This window comes from Pleurodeles waltl, chromosome 4_1 (genome assembly GCF_031143425.1).
Source record: "Pleurodeles waltl isolate 20211129_DDA chromosome 4_1, aPleWal1.hap1.20221129, whole genome shotgun sequence".
Taxonomy (NCBI): Eukaryota; Metazoa; Chordata; class Amphibia; order Caudata; family Salamandridae; genus Pleurodeles; species Pleurodeles waltl.
In genome coordinates, this window is record NC_090442.1 from 953,696,450 (window position 1) to 953,714,763 (window position 18,314).

The 18,314-nt window shown below is 49.3% G+C and overlaps 1 long non-coding RNA gene across 6 annotated transcripts in view; it reads left to right on the top strand.

The window, feature by feature from the left end:
* LOC138288288 (uncharacterized) overlaps positions 1 to 18,314 on the top strand; it is a 421,935-nt gene that overhangs the window by 14,872 nt on the left and 388,749 nt on the right. For all 6 annotated transcript variants that reach the window (XR_011202370.1, XR_011202367.1, XR_011202371.1 and 3 more), the window contains exon 3: positions 11,468 to 11,515. This is a non-coding gene — a long non-coding RNA (uncharacterized lncRNA). The remainder of the gene's footprint in view (positions 1 to 11,467; positions 11,516 to 18,314) is intronic.

An 18,314-nucleotide genomic window follows, 5' to 3' on the forward strand; every position in this document is an offset into this window, starting at 1 on the left:
GGGTACCGGGACAGGTAGTCCGCGTTGAGCAGGCGAGACCCAGGGGAATGAAGAACCTGAAAGGAGAAAGATTGTAGTGAAAGGAACCATCAAAGGATACGTGCGTTTGTGTCCTTATGGCGAGCCAACCACTTCAAAGGAGCATGATCCGTTACCAAAGTGAAAGGACGTCCGGAAAAATAATAAAGGAGGGACTCTACAGACCACTTGATGGCCAGAAACTCTTTTTAAAGGGTTGGATAATGGCGCTTCTGCGGTAACAGCTTCCAGCTGATATATACAATGTGATGTAGAAACCCTTCCCCATCCGATTGGGAAAATACTGCCCCTAGGCCCACATCAGAGGCATTGGTTTGAACCAGGAAAGGCTTACTGAAATCTGGACAAGAAAGTACTGGTTCAGAGGTCAGGAGAGATTTGAGGCACTCAAAACTGTGTCTCTCTTGGTTAGAGAGGGATGCCAGGTGATTGGCTTTAGTCTTACCCAGCAAATCAGTGAGGGTGCCAGCAATTGTAGAAAAATGGGGTATAAACCGACGATAGTTCCCCACCATGCCTAGGAAGGCTTGGGTGTCTTTTTTGTGTCGTGGAAGGGGTAGATGGGTAATGGCCTGTACTTTCTCAATTTGGGGTCAAACCTTTCCTTCCCCTAAGACATAACCTAGGTATTTTATGGTATTATGTCCCAGTTTACACTTCTCAGGGTTTGCAGTAAGATGGGCTACACGTAACGCTTGAATTACGTGGCATAGATGGTCGAGGTGCTCCTCCCCGGTAGCACTATAAATTACTATATCGTCCAGGTATGCCACAGCATATGCTTGAAAAGGGTGAAGGATCATATCTTTAAGGTGCTGGAAGGTAACTGGTGCCCCGTGAAGTCCAAATGGCAGAACTGTAAACTGATATAGGCCAGAGAGGGTGGAGAATGCAGTTTTTTCCCTATATTCAGCTTTAAGGGGTATTTGCCAATACCCTTATGTTAAGTCCATGGTGGTCATATAGGTAGCTTGTCCTAAATGTTCCAAGAGTTCATCAATCCAGGGCATTGGGTATGAATCGAAGTGAGACAAAGCATTTACTTGTCTAAAGTCTATGCAAAACCTGGTGCTGCCAACGGATTTCGGCCCTAGGACTACTAGGGAACACCATGGGCTCAATTATACCTGCGTCTAGCATGGTCTTCACCTCCTGTTCTACTATCTGTCGTTTGGCCTCTGGTATTCTATAGGGTCGTTGTCAGGCTACTTTATCCCCAACTGTACGTATAAGGTGTTGTATCAAGTGAGTTCTACTTGGGGTTTTGGAGAATACGTCTAGGCTAGTGAGGACTAAGGCCTTCATTACAACCCTGGCAACAGGCCGGCGGCAAAAAAATTTAATCACGACCATGGCGGAAACCGCCAACATAGACAGCCACTATAACACTCCGACTGCCACGGTGCTAGAAACAAACACAGCAGCAGTCACCGCCAACAGACAGGCGGAAGACAAAGTACCGGCCACTGTATTTCAAGACTCCTATCCGCCACCTTTTCCGGGGCGGAACCAACGCGATCAAAAGCACAGCAGAAACAGTACACAGAAGGGAAAACACTCACCTCTCGACACCCAACGAGGAACCAGGACGCCATGGTGCCCGAACTACAGGTGTTACCAATGTTGGTGTATCTTCTCATCTACCAGGAGTACGAACAGTGGTGGTGACGACCACAGTGAGTACTGCACCTACAACACAGGGGGAGAGAGTGACACACACATGCAACACGCAATACCCCCACCCTCACCCACAACAACATACACACAAATACATGCAACAACATTACATTTACACCCCCCTACCCCCTGGAAGAACGCAAGGACAAATGGAAATGATTGTAACCTGTGTAATCATGAAAAATCAGATAGTCAAAATTCATAATTCAGTATATACAAATATGTACACCAACTACACAAGTCCGGATAGTGTACCAATCATTGTTCGTGGACCACTGGGCCCAAAATGCATGGGCGAAGCCCACACTAGATACCTGACTGGAAACGGAGAGAACACTGCTGGGGCATCAGACCGAAAATATACAGGCACCACAGGTAGAGGGGGACACCTCAGCCAGATGAAATGACGACGCCACTGCTGCACGAGGGGGCTCCATGCCCATTGCTTTATCCTGGGGAGTGCAAAGCCACAGTCTCTCAAGTCTCTCAAGTGGGTGGTTTGCCCACTGATTTATCCTGGGGAGTGCAAAGCCACAGTCTCTCAAGTCTCTCAAGTGGGTGGTTTGCCCACTGCTTTATCCTGGGGAGTACAAAACCACAGTCTCTCAAGTGGATAACAGTCTCCACTGGTTCTGTAGGGGGCATAGTGCCCAGAGTGCTTCATCCTGCCAAGGACTGAGGTAGTGGATGTATCTCTCCACTGGTTCTGGAGGGGGCCTTGTGACCAGAGTGCTCCATCCTGCCAAGGACTGAGGTAGTGGATGTATCTCTCCACTGGTTCTGGAGGGGGCATTGTGCCCAGAGTGCTTCATCCAGCCAAGGACTGAGGTAATGGATGTATCTCTCCATTGGTTCTGGTGGGGGCCTTGGCCCAGAGTGCTTCATCCTGCCAAGGACTGAGGTAGTAGATGTATCTCTCCACTGGTTCTGGAGGGGGCATGGTGCCCAGAGTGCTCCACATGCAGTGTGGCTGGTACAATTCCCTCACCTGGGTGTGTGTGCCACGAGATTGGCGAGGTACAGATAACATGATACGCCATGGAGGCAGAGGCATACCCCACACTGCTGCGGCTTCGCCTTCCACCTGCAGGTGCAAACAGTGATGGAAGTCATGCCTCATGGAAGCTGCCCAGGGTCCAGGAACTCTCCTACAGTCTCGGACGACTGACCACTGGGGATGGTAGACATGTCAGCGGTGCCACTGTCCGAGTAAGTCGTGGGGCCGGTGGCGGTGCTTGCGGCGGTGTCTGTGGCGGCGGTGTTTGTGGGGGTACATGGGCCAGCACCTGCAGAGGGACGCAGCAGGACATCTCCTGCAGCCTCGGATGGCTGCCCACTGGGGAAGATGCTGGGGACTGTCGCTGAGGCTGTAGACATGCCGGTAGCGGTGCAGGTGGCGGTGCATGTGGTAGTGCCGGTGGCAGTTGTGGGGGCAGGGCAGCTAGCTGTGTTCACCGCCGTACAGGTTGGTGTTGTCGTGGACAGAAGTTGTGACACTGGTCCCACAGTCGGTGCCACCATGCCCTCTCCTGACCTGCTCTTCTGCTTTTGGCCATTCCCCACCTTTGCTGGAGCCGCAGTTGTCTTGCCACTATCCCCTTTTATTTTTGCTGAGCCCTTGGTGGCTGGTAGTTTCGGCTTCTCTCTCCAGAATGTGGGCACCTTTTTCACCTTGGCAGGTGGCAGAATGTCCTTGCTCTCACTACGTAGAAACACTGGCAGCCCTGATTGGTGGCGCACTCGATGACCCCGCAGTTGCTGGCACCACTGTGCCTGGGGATTTGGTGGCTGAGGTGCTGGGACCTGGAAAGCCTGGCCCTAGGGGAAGGACGGGGGGGAGGTAAAGGGAAGAGAGCTTTTTAGACACACTGGGATGGGAAGATGGATGGGGTTTGGGAGTGGAGGAAGAGGTAGTAGTTGTAGGTGGTGTACGTCTGCTGAATTTGGGTGAAGGTGCATGGGCCGGAGGCTGTTGTGAGGTGGATGGCTGTTGGGTGGGTGTGTGCCTGCGTTTGTGTAGTTTGGGAGGAGGGCTCACAGACAAACTAGGAGGGGACACAGGGGATATGTGAATGCTAGTGGGGTGGTGATTGCACGTGACCGGTGTGTGGTGATAGGCGTGCTGGTGATGGAGGTAGTGGCTGAGGATGTAGTGCATGCAGGTGTGAGTGGAGACGAGACAGGGAGGGAGGAGGAGGACGTGGAGGGGGGACACAGTGGAGGCAGTGGATGTTGGTGTGTCTGCATTGGGATGGTGCTTGGGTGAGTGCCTGTGGGATGTGTGGTGCTTATGTTTGCCATGTCCACTCTTGTGTGTTGATGTGTGTGCATGCTGGTCTGATGGTGTGCTTGGGATAGGCTGAGGTACAGGGGATTGGGTCTCGGTGGAGGAAGTTGGAGGCGGCAGGCTGGACACAGGGACAATGGCTGCCATCAGTGCTAAGGCCAGAGCCTGAAATGCTCTCTGTTGGGCTGCCTGCCCAGAATGAATGCCCTTCAGGTATGCATTTGTTTGTTGCAAATGCCTCTCAACACCCTGGATGGCATTCAAAATGGTATATTGCCCAACAGTGGGATCTCAGGAGGTCAATAGCCTCCTCACTGAGGGCAGCAGGGCTGACAGGGGCAGTACCGTCACCGCTGGCATACATCATCGTTGGCTCCTGGGACCCATAGGGCCCAATGTTAACAAATGCTGAATTGCTCAGCAGTCTTCGACCGCCAATCGCGACGGTGTACAACACCAGCGCAGTTACCCCATATCCCCTTGGCCCACCTTACAGGTCAGGCAGCCGCCATTTCAGGGGGCCACATGGCATGGAAAAAAACTGCATCACACCTATCTAGGCGGGGAATACAGACAGATACCAGCACATAGCCGATTACTAACGTTTCTGCATTGTGATACCTCAGTGTTAGATGACTCTCGGCTCCCTGTTCTCCTCCATAGGATACGTCTGCTGGGGCAGGTGATGAGATGACGGCATCCTCCGGTGTACAGGCCCCTGGTGGACCTGTCGACAATGGAAAAGAGACACATCATAATCACATACAGACTTGACCGTGCAACAATCCTGGAACTGTGTGCCCAGTTGGAGCCAGACCTGATGTCAGCTATCCGCCATCCCACAGAGATACCCCCTCTAGTGCAGGTCCTGTCTGTACTCCATTTCCCTGCCAGTGCATCTTTTCAAACAACAGTGGCCATGACATCAGGGATGTCACAGCCAATGTTCTCTAACGTGTTGTCCAGAGTGTTGTCTGCCCTGCTGAAACACATGCACAGCTACATCGTTTTTCCTCAGGTGGAGGATTTGCCCACAGTGAAAGGTGACTTCTATGCCCTGGGGCATATCCCCAACATCATTGGTGCCATTGACGGTACACATGTGGCATTTGTCCCCCCTGCAGGAATGAACAGGTGTACAGAAACCGGAAGAGCTACCATTCGATGAATGTGCAGATGGTGTGTTTGGCAGACCAGTACATCTCCCATCTCAATGCCAAGTATCCTGGCTCTGTGCATGACGCTTACATTTTGAGAAATAGCAGCATCCCTTATGTGATGGGGCAACGCTAGATGCACTGTGTGGCTAAAAGGTGAGCCCAAGGCCCCATTACAGTTGACATAGGTGTCTGGGTATGGGGTTGTCCCTAATGGTTAGTGTGTGTCTAACAGTTGTCCCTCGACCTTTGCAGGTGACTCTGGTTAGCCCAACCTGTCATGGCTACTGACCCCAGTGAGGAATCCCAGGACAAGGGCAGAGGAACGCTACAATGAGGCACATGGGCAAACTAGGAGGATAATTGAACGTACCTTCGGCCTCCTGAAGGCCCGATTCCGGTGCCTCCATATGACAGGTGGTTCCCTATACTACTCACCAAAGAATGTGTGCCAGATAAATGTGGCCTGCTGTATGCTGCACAACCTGGCTTTGCGACACCAGGTGCCTTTTCTGCAGGAGGATGTGCCAGATGGTGGTCTTGTGGCAGCTGTGGAGCTTTTGGACAGTGAAGAAGAGGAGGCAGAAGAAGAGGATATCCACAACTGAAACAACTTCATCATGCAAAACTTCCAGTGAGACACAGGTAAGAAGATGTAACTGCTTCCCACATCTCATACTATTGTTTACTAGTGTATGGACACTGACTTGTCACTTTTACTTTCAATTTCACAGATATGGGTCCCACCTTGTGCCCTCTGCTATGTTTACTCCTGGCCTACAGCTGTGTTACATTGGTAGGTGAACAAGTAAATTGATATTGCTATATTTCATAGATATTGCAATTACACATTTGTGAAAGCACAGACTGACTCCAGATTGTTTTGTGATTGAAGTGTGTTTATTCTTGTGCAAATAAGTGGATGGGGTTGTAAAATGGGCTGGGCGGATGGTGGAGGTATGTTCATGGCAGAGTCCAGTCTATTTGTTTAACAGGTGCATTGACCAAAGGAGCATAGGAAGTGGAGCAATGACAGTTTAAGGATGGACAGAGTGACATAGTGGGACAGAAGAGTGACATTCAGAGGGTTCTTATTTCCTGGTGGGGGCCCTGGCAATGTTCCCTGTCTTGTTCCTGGATCTCAGGGACCGTTTGCGGGGTGGTTCTCCATCTGCAGGGGGTGGGGTGCTGGTGTCCTGTTGGTCCTGTGGCAGTGCCTCCTGTCCACTAGCGCCGGCGGAGGTGGAGGGCTGTTCATCATCCATGCTAGTGTCAGGGACTCGTTGGTGTGCCACTGTGTTCCTCCTGGTGTTGAGGAGGTCTGCCAGCACCCCTGCAATGGTGACCAGGGTGGTGTTGATGGACTTCAAGTCCTCGCTGATCCCCAGGTAGTGTTCCTCCTGCAGCCGCTGGGTCTCTTGAAACTTGGCCAGTACCGTGCCCATGGTCTCCTGGGAATGGTGGTATGGTCCCATGATGTTGGAAAGTGCCTCGTGGAGAGTGGGTTGCCTGGGCATGTCCGCCCCCTGTCGCACAGCAGTCCTCCCAGCTTCCCTGTTATCCTGTGCCTCTGTCCCCTGAATCGTGTGCCCACTGCCACTGGCCCCAGGTCCCTGATTGCCCTGTGTTAGTGGGGTTGCCTGGGTTCCCTGTAGTGGTGGACACACTGCTGATTGACGTGTCCTGGGGACAGAGGTATGGGCCCGCTGGGTGGGTGCTGTGCTAGTGTTTCCTGAGGGGGGAGGCTCTGCGGTGGTTTGTGACTGTGTCAGGGGAACCGACTGCCCCGAGGTCTCTGATGGGCCGGGCTGGTCATCTTGATCCAGGCGTGCAGAGCTGCTGTCATCACTGTGGGTCTCTTCTGAGGGGGTACTGGATATGTCTGGCACCTCCTGTCCGGTGACGTTGGGTATGGGTCCTGTGGGGATGTAAATGCATAGTTATTGTATGTGTGTGCCATCTTGTGCAATGAGTGAGTGACCCTGTACTCCTGTGCTTGCATTATTGGCTTGGTCCTTGTGTGAGTGGTGATTTTGAGGCATGAGTGAGTCTCTGTACCGGACATGCTTTTGTGATGGATGTCCATGCATTGGTGTTACATGCAGGGCTTGTTTTTGGGATGTGTGGGTTGTGTAAGTGGGGTATCTGTGGGTTGTTAGAGTGATGGGTGTGAGGGTAAGGGTGGGGGTATGTGATGGCATGCAGGTGGGGTGTGGGGGATAAAGTAGTAAAGATATGTCTTACCAGAGTCCAGTCCTCCTGCTAATCCTGCGAGGCCCTCAGGATGCATAATTGACAAGACTTGCTCCTCCATGTTGTTAGTTGTGGGGGAGGAGGCGGTGGTCCACCGCCAGTCCTCTGTACAGCAATCTGGTGTCTGGATACCACGGAACGTACCTTCCCCCGTAGGTCGTTCCACCTCTTCCTCATGTCATCCCGTGTTCTTGGATGCTGTCCCACTGCGTTGACCCTGTCAACAATTCTGCGCCATAGCTCCATCTTCCGTGCAATGGATGTCTGCTGCAACTGTGATCCAAATAGCTGTGGCTCTACCCGGACGATTTCCTCCACCATGACCCTGAGCTCCTCCTCAGAGAACCTGGGGTGTCTTTGGGGTGCCATGATGTGGTGTGGGTGATGTGTGAGGTGGTGTCTGTTGTGATGTGTGAGGGGATGTGTTGGTGTGTGTTGTTTGAGGTTCATGGATGTTGTGTAAGTGATGGTGTTGTGTGTCTGTGGATGCTGGTGTTGGTTTAAGTAGTCTCTCTCTCTCTGACCTTCTTTCAAAATTTTGGTAGTAAGGGTTTGTGGGTGATGTGAGTGTGTGTTTTATATTGGATTGGGTGTGTGGGAGTGGTATGTGTATGTGTATCTGGTGTGTGTATTTCGAATTGTCCAATGTGGTTGTGTTTTGTAAATGTGTGTGTATTCTGAGAGCGGCGGTGTGTACCGCCAATGGATTACCGTGGTTGAAAGACCGCTGCGTTGATTCATGGGTCATGATAGTGTGGGTGTATTCCTGTTGGGGTGACTGTGTCAGTTTTGGTATCGCCAGTTTATCACTGACCTTTGGTGTGGCGGAGTTGTGTAGGTGTCTGTATTGTGGCAGATTCCGAGCTGTGGGTCGTAATACCTGTAGCGGAATTTCGCGGCCACAGCGGTATGCACGGCGGAAAGCGGCGGTTGTAATGAGGGCCTAAGTGTTCTAGTTGTTTATTTTGTTTTTGGGATAAGGAGTTGTTCAATTGGGGTATCAGTGTATCGGTCTGGGTGTTTATCTTTGTGGGATACATCAGAATCTCATGTTCACCTTCGGTGGTTACGCATAACGCTGTATGTGTCTCAGTATTCTCATACCATTTTTTAAGTAAGATAATATGATATATTTGTTCCCTACCAGTCCCAATGGGTATCTCGATTTTGTATGTGGTAGGATTGACTTGTTCTAAGACCGTATATGGACCTTGCCATCGGGCCAAAAGTTTATTTTCACCATTGGGTAAGAGTACCAACACCTTACCCCCCTACAGTCAGGTTGCGGGGTGTACTATAGGTGTCGTAATAGGATTTTTGTTTTGCTTGAGCGTCCCTCAAGGTTTTGTGAGCCTCCTCCCAAATAGTATGTAAGTTTGCTCTAAGGTCTTTGGTATATGAAAGAATGTCCTTTTCCTCATCCTCAGACTCCTCCCACTGTTCAGCCATCATTTCAAGTAAGGTATGTGGCTGTCTGCCAAACAAAAATTCAAAGGGCTATGCCCTGTCAAAGACTGTATGTGGGTTTGCAATGCGTAGAGGACTAGGGGCAATTTCTTTTCCCAATCTCTTCCTGAGTCACTTATGACTTTCCTCAGTAAGGTCTTAATAGTCTTTTTATAGCGTTCTACTGTACCATCTGTGTGGGGATGGTATACGAAGTTATTTGTTTCACCCCAAGGGTATGACATATTTCAGTCATGAGTCTGGACATAAAGGGGGTTCCCTGATCCATAAGAATTTCTTTGGGGAAACCCACCTGTGAAAAAAATTCAATCATGGCCTGTGCTATGGTTTTAGTGTTCATACTGGCTATTGGTATGGCCTTCGGGTACCTCGTAGCATAACCAACTAACACCAACAAATACTGGTGTCCCTTTACGGACGGGGAAAGCTGTCCAACTAAGTCCAGTCCTACCCGAGAAAAAGGTACTTCTATTATGGGTAAAGGTTGTAAAGGGACAGTACGGTCGAGTGACAGGTTTATTAGTTGACATTTTGGACAAAACTGGCAATGTTTTATAATGTCCCCGTAGATGCCTGACCAATAGAACCTTTAGAGAATAGCTGCCTCTTTTCTCTCCCTCCCTAAGTGACCTTCCCCGTTATCTCCGTGTGCCAGGTGGAGAACCTGCTCTGGATAGGTTTGGGGCACTACTAACTGAGGTGTTTTACCTGGAGAGTTTTGAAATTCTCTATACAACAAGTCATTTGTAATGGTGAACATTGGACCTTTCGAGGGCCCATCCGTGGCTAATGCACTTTGCCATGCGTTTTTCAGAGTTGCATCCTCTCTTTGGGCTTGTCGAAAGCTACCTGCTACAGACATTATAGCCTTTGGATCGGTAGAGACCGAGATTGTAGGACCATACCTATTTTTCCGATATCCCTGCTTCTGTTCGCGTTTCTTCTTTTTCTGAGTTTCCTTCGGACATTTGGCCCCTCAATTTTGGTGGAAACAAAAGGGGCTTCCTTCCACCATGCATCGTTCTTGGCCCCTCAATTTTGGTGGAAACAAAAGGGGCTTCCTTCCACCGTGCATCGTTCATATGGTCCTGAGTGGCATTAGCCAGTAAGTAAGCAAAAGCATCATAGTCGGTTCCTATAATCATGTCCTCACCGAGGTCTGGAATAACCCGCACGGAGAGTCATTCTTCTTGTCCTATCCAATTTATGGAGACCGTCACTACGGGATAAGACTTCTGGTCTCCATGGACACATGTTATAAGGACTTGGGTATGAGGGATCCACTGGTCAGGCCGCACATGGTCTCGTTTCACTACACTCTGGCTACACCGGGAGTCTATAAGCACATTCCTCTCTTCTTGATTAAGGCTCATTCTAGTGGTATATTTGATCTTGGTATGTCCTGACCACATTACCCGACCCTTCATCATGCCAATCTCCATTGGCTCTTCCGTTTCCTTTTTTAATGGGCAATGTCATGCAATATGACCCCACTCGGAGCAATGGAAACATTGCAGTCCTGTCATGATCTCTATGGTAGGGGAAGGATGAGATGTGGTAGCTCTCGCAGTACTGGGGCCGGCTGTTTGGTGGGGGTAGGCAGGTTTAGAAACTGGCACTCGCGGGGTCGAGGAAGTGGATTTTGGATGAGCCCCTCGAAACTCGCGTGCCCGATGGAAGGCACAAGCTAGATCAATTGTGTACGATTCGTGAGACCAGGGTGCTGTCTGGCCCAATTGCAAGTGGTGACTGGGAGGGCATCCAGGTATTGTTCTAAAATGATAGCATCAAACATCTCATCCTTAGTGGTCTCAGAGGGGTGGAGCCATTTTCCTCCTGTGTGATATACCGATAATATAAGGTGCACGGGTTTTCTTGGGACATCCATTTAGTCTGACGAAACCTGACTCTGTAACTCTCTTGATCCAGGCCAATCCGTTCCAGGACTGCCTTTTTAATTTCATTGTAGGGGGTTACGCCTCCAAGATTGACTGCCTGATATGCCACCTGGAGATGGCCCGTTAGAAGAGGGGCTATATACTGTCCCCATTTGTCTGTCGGCCAATTGGCAGAGCTTGCCACTCGCTCAAAATTAGTGAAAAAAGAATCAGGGTCCTCATTGTCCTGATATTTTTGGAGAACACTGCTTGGAACGTTAGGCTGTACCTTAGTCTGGGCTATGGTTTCAGTCAATTTTCCCAAGACAGTTTCATGGACCAATTAATTGTTTGCTATGATTGTGGCCTGACTCTTCAGGGCTGTCTGCAGTGCTTCCCTTTCCTCCTTTGCTTCCTTCAGCTGCTCCTCCCATACCAATTGGAAGTGCTGTTGTCCTTCTTGTAGCTGGGCTATCATGTCAGGCAGGGTGGGTTTTTCTTCCATTGCGTTCCCTTACGTTGTGGGGTCTTCCTAAGAAGAGTTATCCCAATTCTGACACCACTGTAATAGGGTGGCGCAATGATAACAATAAGCCCGTGGTCAGATGGTACGTAGTTTTTATTTTTGGAGTTTTTAAGGTGATTCTTGGTTTGTTGGGGTAGTCAGCCGCTACTCTTCTGGTTCACCTCTCGCCGTCTTCTCTTTACAGGTGGGCTCAGAGGAAGCGCATGTGGAAAGAGAACGAAGACAAACAGTGGTAAGTGGTCTAGTATGTATTTGTCTTTTGTCTTATTATTCCTTCTATTTCCTTTCTTTCTCTCTCTAATGTTTCCCCTCTGTTTGGGATTTGAGCCCTGCCTTCCTACTCTTTCTCCTTCTGTCTTCTCCTTTAGTTTCTTGATTCCTTTGTCTCTCTTGGTCACTCTCTCTCTCTTCCTGCTTTCGTCTCTGGGTATCTCGGCTTTTCTTTGTATGTTGTTTTTTTGTTTTTTATTTCTTTCTGTCTACTTTCTGCGTTTCATTCTTTCTCTTGACCTGCCTCTCTTGTTCTTGCCTCTTTCTTCTGCTATACCGGCCGTAGGACAAGTCTGTTCCTTAACCTTAGTTCTCTCCCTGTGACTTCATGAATATCTCACTTTCTCTGTGCGGACCTGAACTGCCTATAATCCACCTTCTCTGGGGTCTTTATGTCACAGGATTCCTGCTCAACAACTCAACAAAATGAACATAAGAATGCCACTCCTTAAAAAATAGTGTAACCAAAAGAAAACAAACAAAAAAAAACATAACTGGCAATCAACAATACTGTACTTATTCTCACCCTTCCTCTTCTTTCCTTCCCCACTCCACCTCTTTATGTCTGATATGTCATTTTAGCACAGGGGGATAAATATGGGGCTATGGCTATAGCATCATTTTTTGGATGGGAACGCCTACCTTGCATTTCAGTGATGCAAGGTGTGTTCAGGCATCCAAAAAATGACGCAAACTCCAATATTTTTACTGTAGATGGGTCTAGTGTCAAAATATAAATATGGAGTTAACTTTGCACCATTTTAACGTAAAAATATGATGCTAAAATGGCACAAACAAAGTATAAATATGCCCCTGTGTGCTGTAGTTCTCTCAATGTCGGCATAAAGGAGGACCATCAACTTTTTGCAGTTTAAATATAAACAACTCATTTCAAATTGACTTGGTTTAGAGCCACTAGCTGGCAGAGCCACAATACAATGCTTCTGTCTTTCAAACATGAACTAAAGTCATTATTCATGTTATAAAAAGTGAAAACAACATGTTAGTGTTGGAATATTTAACTCATTGAAGATCAGATGGGAGGAAACATTATTAAAACGTAACTGTTGATAGTAATGATTTTTAAAAAATAATTTAAGGTGTGGTATGTAATGGAAATTGTGCCTCTTGTCATTAGAATTGATACATGGGCTATGGTCCTGGAGGACTCTCCTCCACACATGGTTTCCCCATTCAACACATTTTAAAAGGGGCCAATATTGTGTATTTTGCTATTTGAATGATGTAAGACCTTCTCTGTTCAGGTTGTGCTGGCACTAAGTCTGCAGCCTTGCCAGCCTCCCCCTTGATGTGGTGCAGCACTATAAGTTGCCCTAAGTGGGAAGGGCATGCCCAGACATGGGTCCCTTGCTCACTGTGCCACTGGATTCAAGCTAGCCTGGCTGATGAAGGGTGAAACCCTGAAACCGGTCCCAGGATGCTTTTTTCCGGTCCAGGGAGGACCTGGCTTTGCAGTTCGGGCTGGACTGTTCACATGAGGAACAGGGTCAAGACTGATTTGCATATGGCTGGGTACAAACTAGGGTAGCATGGTGAGCAAAAGAACGATGGATTAAACCTAGATCTGTGACTTGGGGTGAGTGTTTGCATTGTTCAGCACACTGTCCATCATCCATTTGTATTGCTAAAGTTGCCCTAAGTGGGAAGGGTATGCCCAGACGTGGGTCCCTTGCTCACTGTGCCACTGGATTCAAGCTAGCCTGGCTGATGAAGGGTGAAACCCTGAAACCAGTCCCAGGATGCTTGTCTCCGGGTCAGGGATGACCTGGCCTGGCAGTCTGGGCTAGACTGTTCCCATGAGGAACATGGTCAAGACTGATTTGCATATGGCTGGGTCCAAACTAGGGTAGAATGGTGAGCAAAAGAACGATGGATTAAACCTAGATCTGTGACTTGGGGTGAGTGTTTGCATTGTTCAGCACGCCTTCCATCATCCTTTTGTATTGCTAAGGTTGCCCTAAGTGGGAAGGGTATGCCCAGACGTGGGTCCCTTGCTCACTGTGCCACTGGATTCAAGCTAGCCTGGCTGATGAAGGGTGAAACCCTGAAACCAGTCCCAGGCTGCTTGTTTCCAGTCCAGGGAGGACCTGGCTTGGCAGTTCGGGCTGGACTGTTCCCATGAGGAACAGGGTCAAGACTGATTTGCATATGGCTGGGTCCAAACTAGGGTGGCATGGTGAGCAAAAGAATGATGGATTAAACCTAGATCTGTGACTGGGGGTGAGTGTTTGCATTGTTTAGCACTCCATCCATCATCCTTTTGTGGTGCAGCAGTATAGTCATATATATGTCCTTATTATGTGTTCGGGTATTTCACCCTGAGCAATGGTTCTGGGTGAAATTCCATAACTTGGAATTACAAGTGTTTCCAAAAACTCCACACCCTATCATTAAAGGCCCAGGACCCCACACCTGACTTTGCTGCTGCTCAGAGCAGGCAGATGTCAGCAGGGTTTTGACAGAACCAGGAAAAGCTCTGTGGCAAGGGACCAGTAGTCCAGGTCTGAGTAGTTTTTAGCAATTCCGGAATCTGGTGTGAGCATATTCTATGGGACAGTGATTACAGACTGTTTTTACATTGAAGACATTTTTGGGTGCTGAAACTCTCAAGTCTCATCACCAATAGCACCAAACATGCAGAAAAAATATCTGCAATCCCAAGCAGCACCCCTGTGCCTGGTGCGGAGAACTGTAATTTTTTAACATTGATTCTATAGCTGCACACCAGTAGGTCGAAGACTAAAGGGGGAATTGACCCTGAAATGCTAATTCCCTCCCAAAAATCATCATTTCTTAGTGGAACATCAGGGCCTAACTCATAATGTGCTGGATCTCTTCCCCCCACCCAAAGTTACGGGTATCCATGCTATGAGGAAACTCCTAGGGTGAGTAAATATGAAAGCATTTGGCTGACCACTACTAATGTAGACCTAAGTTCTAAAACTGTTTTCATTATTACAGTGTATATTCTATTATATTGCAGTACAGAAACTAATATAGTTAGATCAGAATTTGATTAGTGATGCTACTGCATGCTCACCACCCAAAGGGCCAGCACAGAGGACCAGTGTCCCCTGGGCATGGCCATTACACCCAATGCAATGCAGGGGACCCCATGTTAGGCCCCCCAATGGCACTTTATGAAAATAAATTCCTATGATACTTGCCCATACTTACCCTACTTACCTAGGATGGGGTCCCCTATCCTCTGGTGTCTCTCTGGTGTGGGTGGGGGTGTTCCTGGGGCTTGGGGTGGGCACCTGTGGGCCATTCCATGGTGTTTGGCCATGGAAATGGGTCCACGGGCACCTTAACGCCTGATCTCACCCAGGCATTAAATGACATTAAACAACCTTAGGGTCATAATTTAGCTACACATCCCACCAGTGCGTCATTTTAGCACAGGGGGATAAATATGGGGCTATGGCTATAGCATAATTTTTGGGATGGGAACGCCTACCTTGCATCTCAGTGATGCAAGGTGTGTTCAGGCATCCAAAAAATGACGCAAACTCCAATATTTTTACTGTAGATGGGTCTAGTGTCAAAATATAAATATGGAGTTAACTTTGCACCATTTTAACGTAAAAAAATATGACGCTGAAATGGCACAAACAAAGTATAAATATGCCCCTGTGTGCTGTAGTTCTCTCAATGTCGGCATAAAGGAGGACCATCAACTTTTTGCAGTTTAAATATAAACAACTCATTTCAAATTGACTTGGTTTAGAGCCACTAGCTGGCAGAGCCACAATACAATGCTTCTGTCTTTCAAACATGAACTAAAGTCATTATTCATGTTATAAAAAGTGAAAACAACATGTTAGTGTTGGAATGTTTAACTCATGGAAGATCAGATGGGAGGAAACATTATTAAAACATAACTGTTGATTGTAATGATTTTTTAAAAATAAATTAAGGTGTAGTATGTAATGGAAATTGTGCCTCTTGTCATTAGAATTGCTACATGGGCTATGGTCCTGGAGGACTCTCCTCCACATATGTTTTCCCCATTCAACATATTTTAAAAGGGGCCAATATTGTGTATTTTGCTATTTGAATGATGTAAGACCTTCTTTGTTCAGGTTGTGCTGGCACTAAGTCTGCAGCCTTGCCAGCCTTCCCCTTGATGTGGTGCAGCAGTATAGTCATATATATGTCCTTATTATGTGTTGGGGTATTTCACCCTGAGCAATGATTCTGGGCGAAATTCCACAACTTGGAATTACAAGTGTTTCCAAAAACTCCACATCCTACAATTATAAGCCCAGGACACCACACCTGACTTTGCTGCTGCTCAGAGAAGGCAGATGTCATCAGGGTGTTGACAGAACCAGGAAAAGCTCTGTGGCAAGGGACCAGTAGTCCCAGGTCTGAGTAGTTTTTGGCAATTCCGAAATCTGGTGTGAGCATATTCTATGGGACAGTGATTACAGACTGTTTTTACATTGAATCAGTCAAACAATCAATCATTTGCATTTATAAAGCGCGCTACTCACCAGTGAGGGTCTCAAGGAGCTGGGGGGGGGGAGTGCTCGAAGAGCCAGGTCTTGAGCTGCCTTCTGAAGGAGAGGTGGTCCTGTATGGCGCGAAGGTGGCTGGGAAGAGAGTTCCAGGTCTTCGCTGCTAGGTAGGAGAAGGACTTGCCTCCGGCGGTGGTTTTGCGGATGCGAGGTACGACTGCCAGGGCTTGTCCGGTTGAGCGTAGGGTGCGAGGAGGAGTGTAGAAGGAGACGCGGTTGTTGATGAGTTTTGGTCCGAGATTGTGCAGGGCCTTGTGTGCGTGGGTGAGGAGTCTGAAGGTGATCCTCTTGTTGACTGGAAGCCAGTGGAGTTTCTTCAGGTGTCCGGAGATGTGGTGGTGGCGAGGTATGTTCAGGATGAGTCGTGCGGCCGCGTTCTGGATTCGTTGAAGTTTCCTCTGCAGCTTGGTGGTGATGCCGGCGTACAAAGTGTTTCCATAGTCCAAGCGGCTGGTGACGAGGGCGTGGGTGACGGTCTTCCTGGTGTCGGTGGGGATCCAGCGGAAGATCTTGCGGAGCATGCGGAGGGTGTTGAAGCATGCAGAGGTCACCGAGTTGACCTGTCTGGTCATGGAGAGGGATGAGTCCAGGATGAAGCCGAGGTTGCGTGCTTGGTCGGTGGGTTGGGGAGTGCTGCCTAGGGCGGGGGGCCACCAGGAGTCGTCCCAGGCAGTGGGTGTAGGGCCGAGGATGAGGACCTCCGTCTTCTCTGTGTTTAGTTTGAGCCGGCTGTCTGTCATCCAGTTCGCTACTTCCTTCATGCCTTCGTGTAGTCTGGTTCTTGCTGCGGTAGGGTTGTTGGTGAGGGATAGGATGAGCTGGGTGTCGTCGGCGTAGGATATGAGGTTGAGTCCATGTTTTCGTGCGATGTTCGCCAGGGCGGTCATGTAGATGTTGAAGAGGGTGGGGCTGAGGGAGGATCCTTGGGGGACGCTGCAGATGATCTCCGTAGCTGTGGATCTGAAGGGGGGGAGGCGGACTCTCTGAGTTCTTTCGGAGAGGAAGGAGATGATCCAATCCAAGGCCTTGCCTCTGATGCCGGTGTTGCTGAGGCGACGTATCAGGGTACGGTGACAGACCGTGTCGAAGGCTGCGGAGAGGTCCAGGAGTATGAGGGCCACGGTCTCTCCTTTGTCGGTCAGAGATCTGATGTCGTCTGTGGCTGCGATGAGGGCGGTCTCGGTGCTGTGGTTAGCTCTGAAGCCGAACTGTGAGGGGTGGAGTGAGTCGTTGGCTTCCAGGGCGGTGGTGAGTTGAGCGTTGCCGATTTTCTCAATCACTTTGGCGGGGAACGGTAGGAGCGAGATGGGCCGGAAGTTTTTGAGTTCGGTGGGGTCTGCTGTTGGTTTCTTTAGGAGGGCGTTGAGTTCGGCGTGTTTCCAGTTCTCCGGGAAGGTGGCGGTGGTGAAGGATGTGTTGATGACGTCTCGGAGGTGGGGTGCGATGATGTTGTCGGCTTTGTTGAAGACGTGATGCGGGCAGGGATCGGATGGTGATCCTGAGTGGATGGAGTTCATGATGCGGGTGATTTCCTCGCTGGTGGTTGGGTTCCAGGTGTCGATGGTGGTGTTGTCGTTGGCGGGTTCCGGTGGTGGGTTCGTGTTGGTTGTGGTGAAGCTGTTGTAGATGTCGGTGATCTTGTGGTGGAAGAAAGCTGCGAGGGAGTCGCAGAGGTCCTGTGAGGGGGGGATGGAGTTGTTTTCGGCGTCGGGGTTGGAGAGCTCTTTGACGATGCCAAATAGTTCCTTGCTGTTGTGGGCGTTGTTGTCTAGTCTGTTATGGAAGGCTGATTTTCGTGCGGCGCGGAGGAGTTGGTGGTGTTTGCGGGTGGCGTTCTTGAGAGCAGACATGTTCTCGTCGGTCTGGTTGAGGCACCAGGTCTTCTCGAGGGTGCGGCATTCTTTTTTGGAGTCCTTGAGGGTGGGGGTGAACCAGGAGTTTTTCTTGTGGCTGTGTTTGTTTGTTTGGGTCTTCAGGGGGGCCAGGAGGTTGGCGCAGTCTGAGATCCAGCTCGTGAGGTTGTTGGCGGCTTCGTTGGGGTCTGCAGTGCTGGTGGGTGGGTTCTGAGAGAGGGTTGCTGTGAGTTGTTCGGTGGTGATTCGATTCCACTGTCTTCTTGGTGGTTGCTGGGTGTGGTGGTGTACGTTGGTCTTCTTGTAGCTGAAGTGGACACAGCTGTGGTCTGTCCAGGAGAGTTTGGTGGTGTGGTTGAAGGAG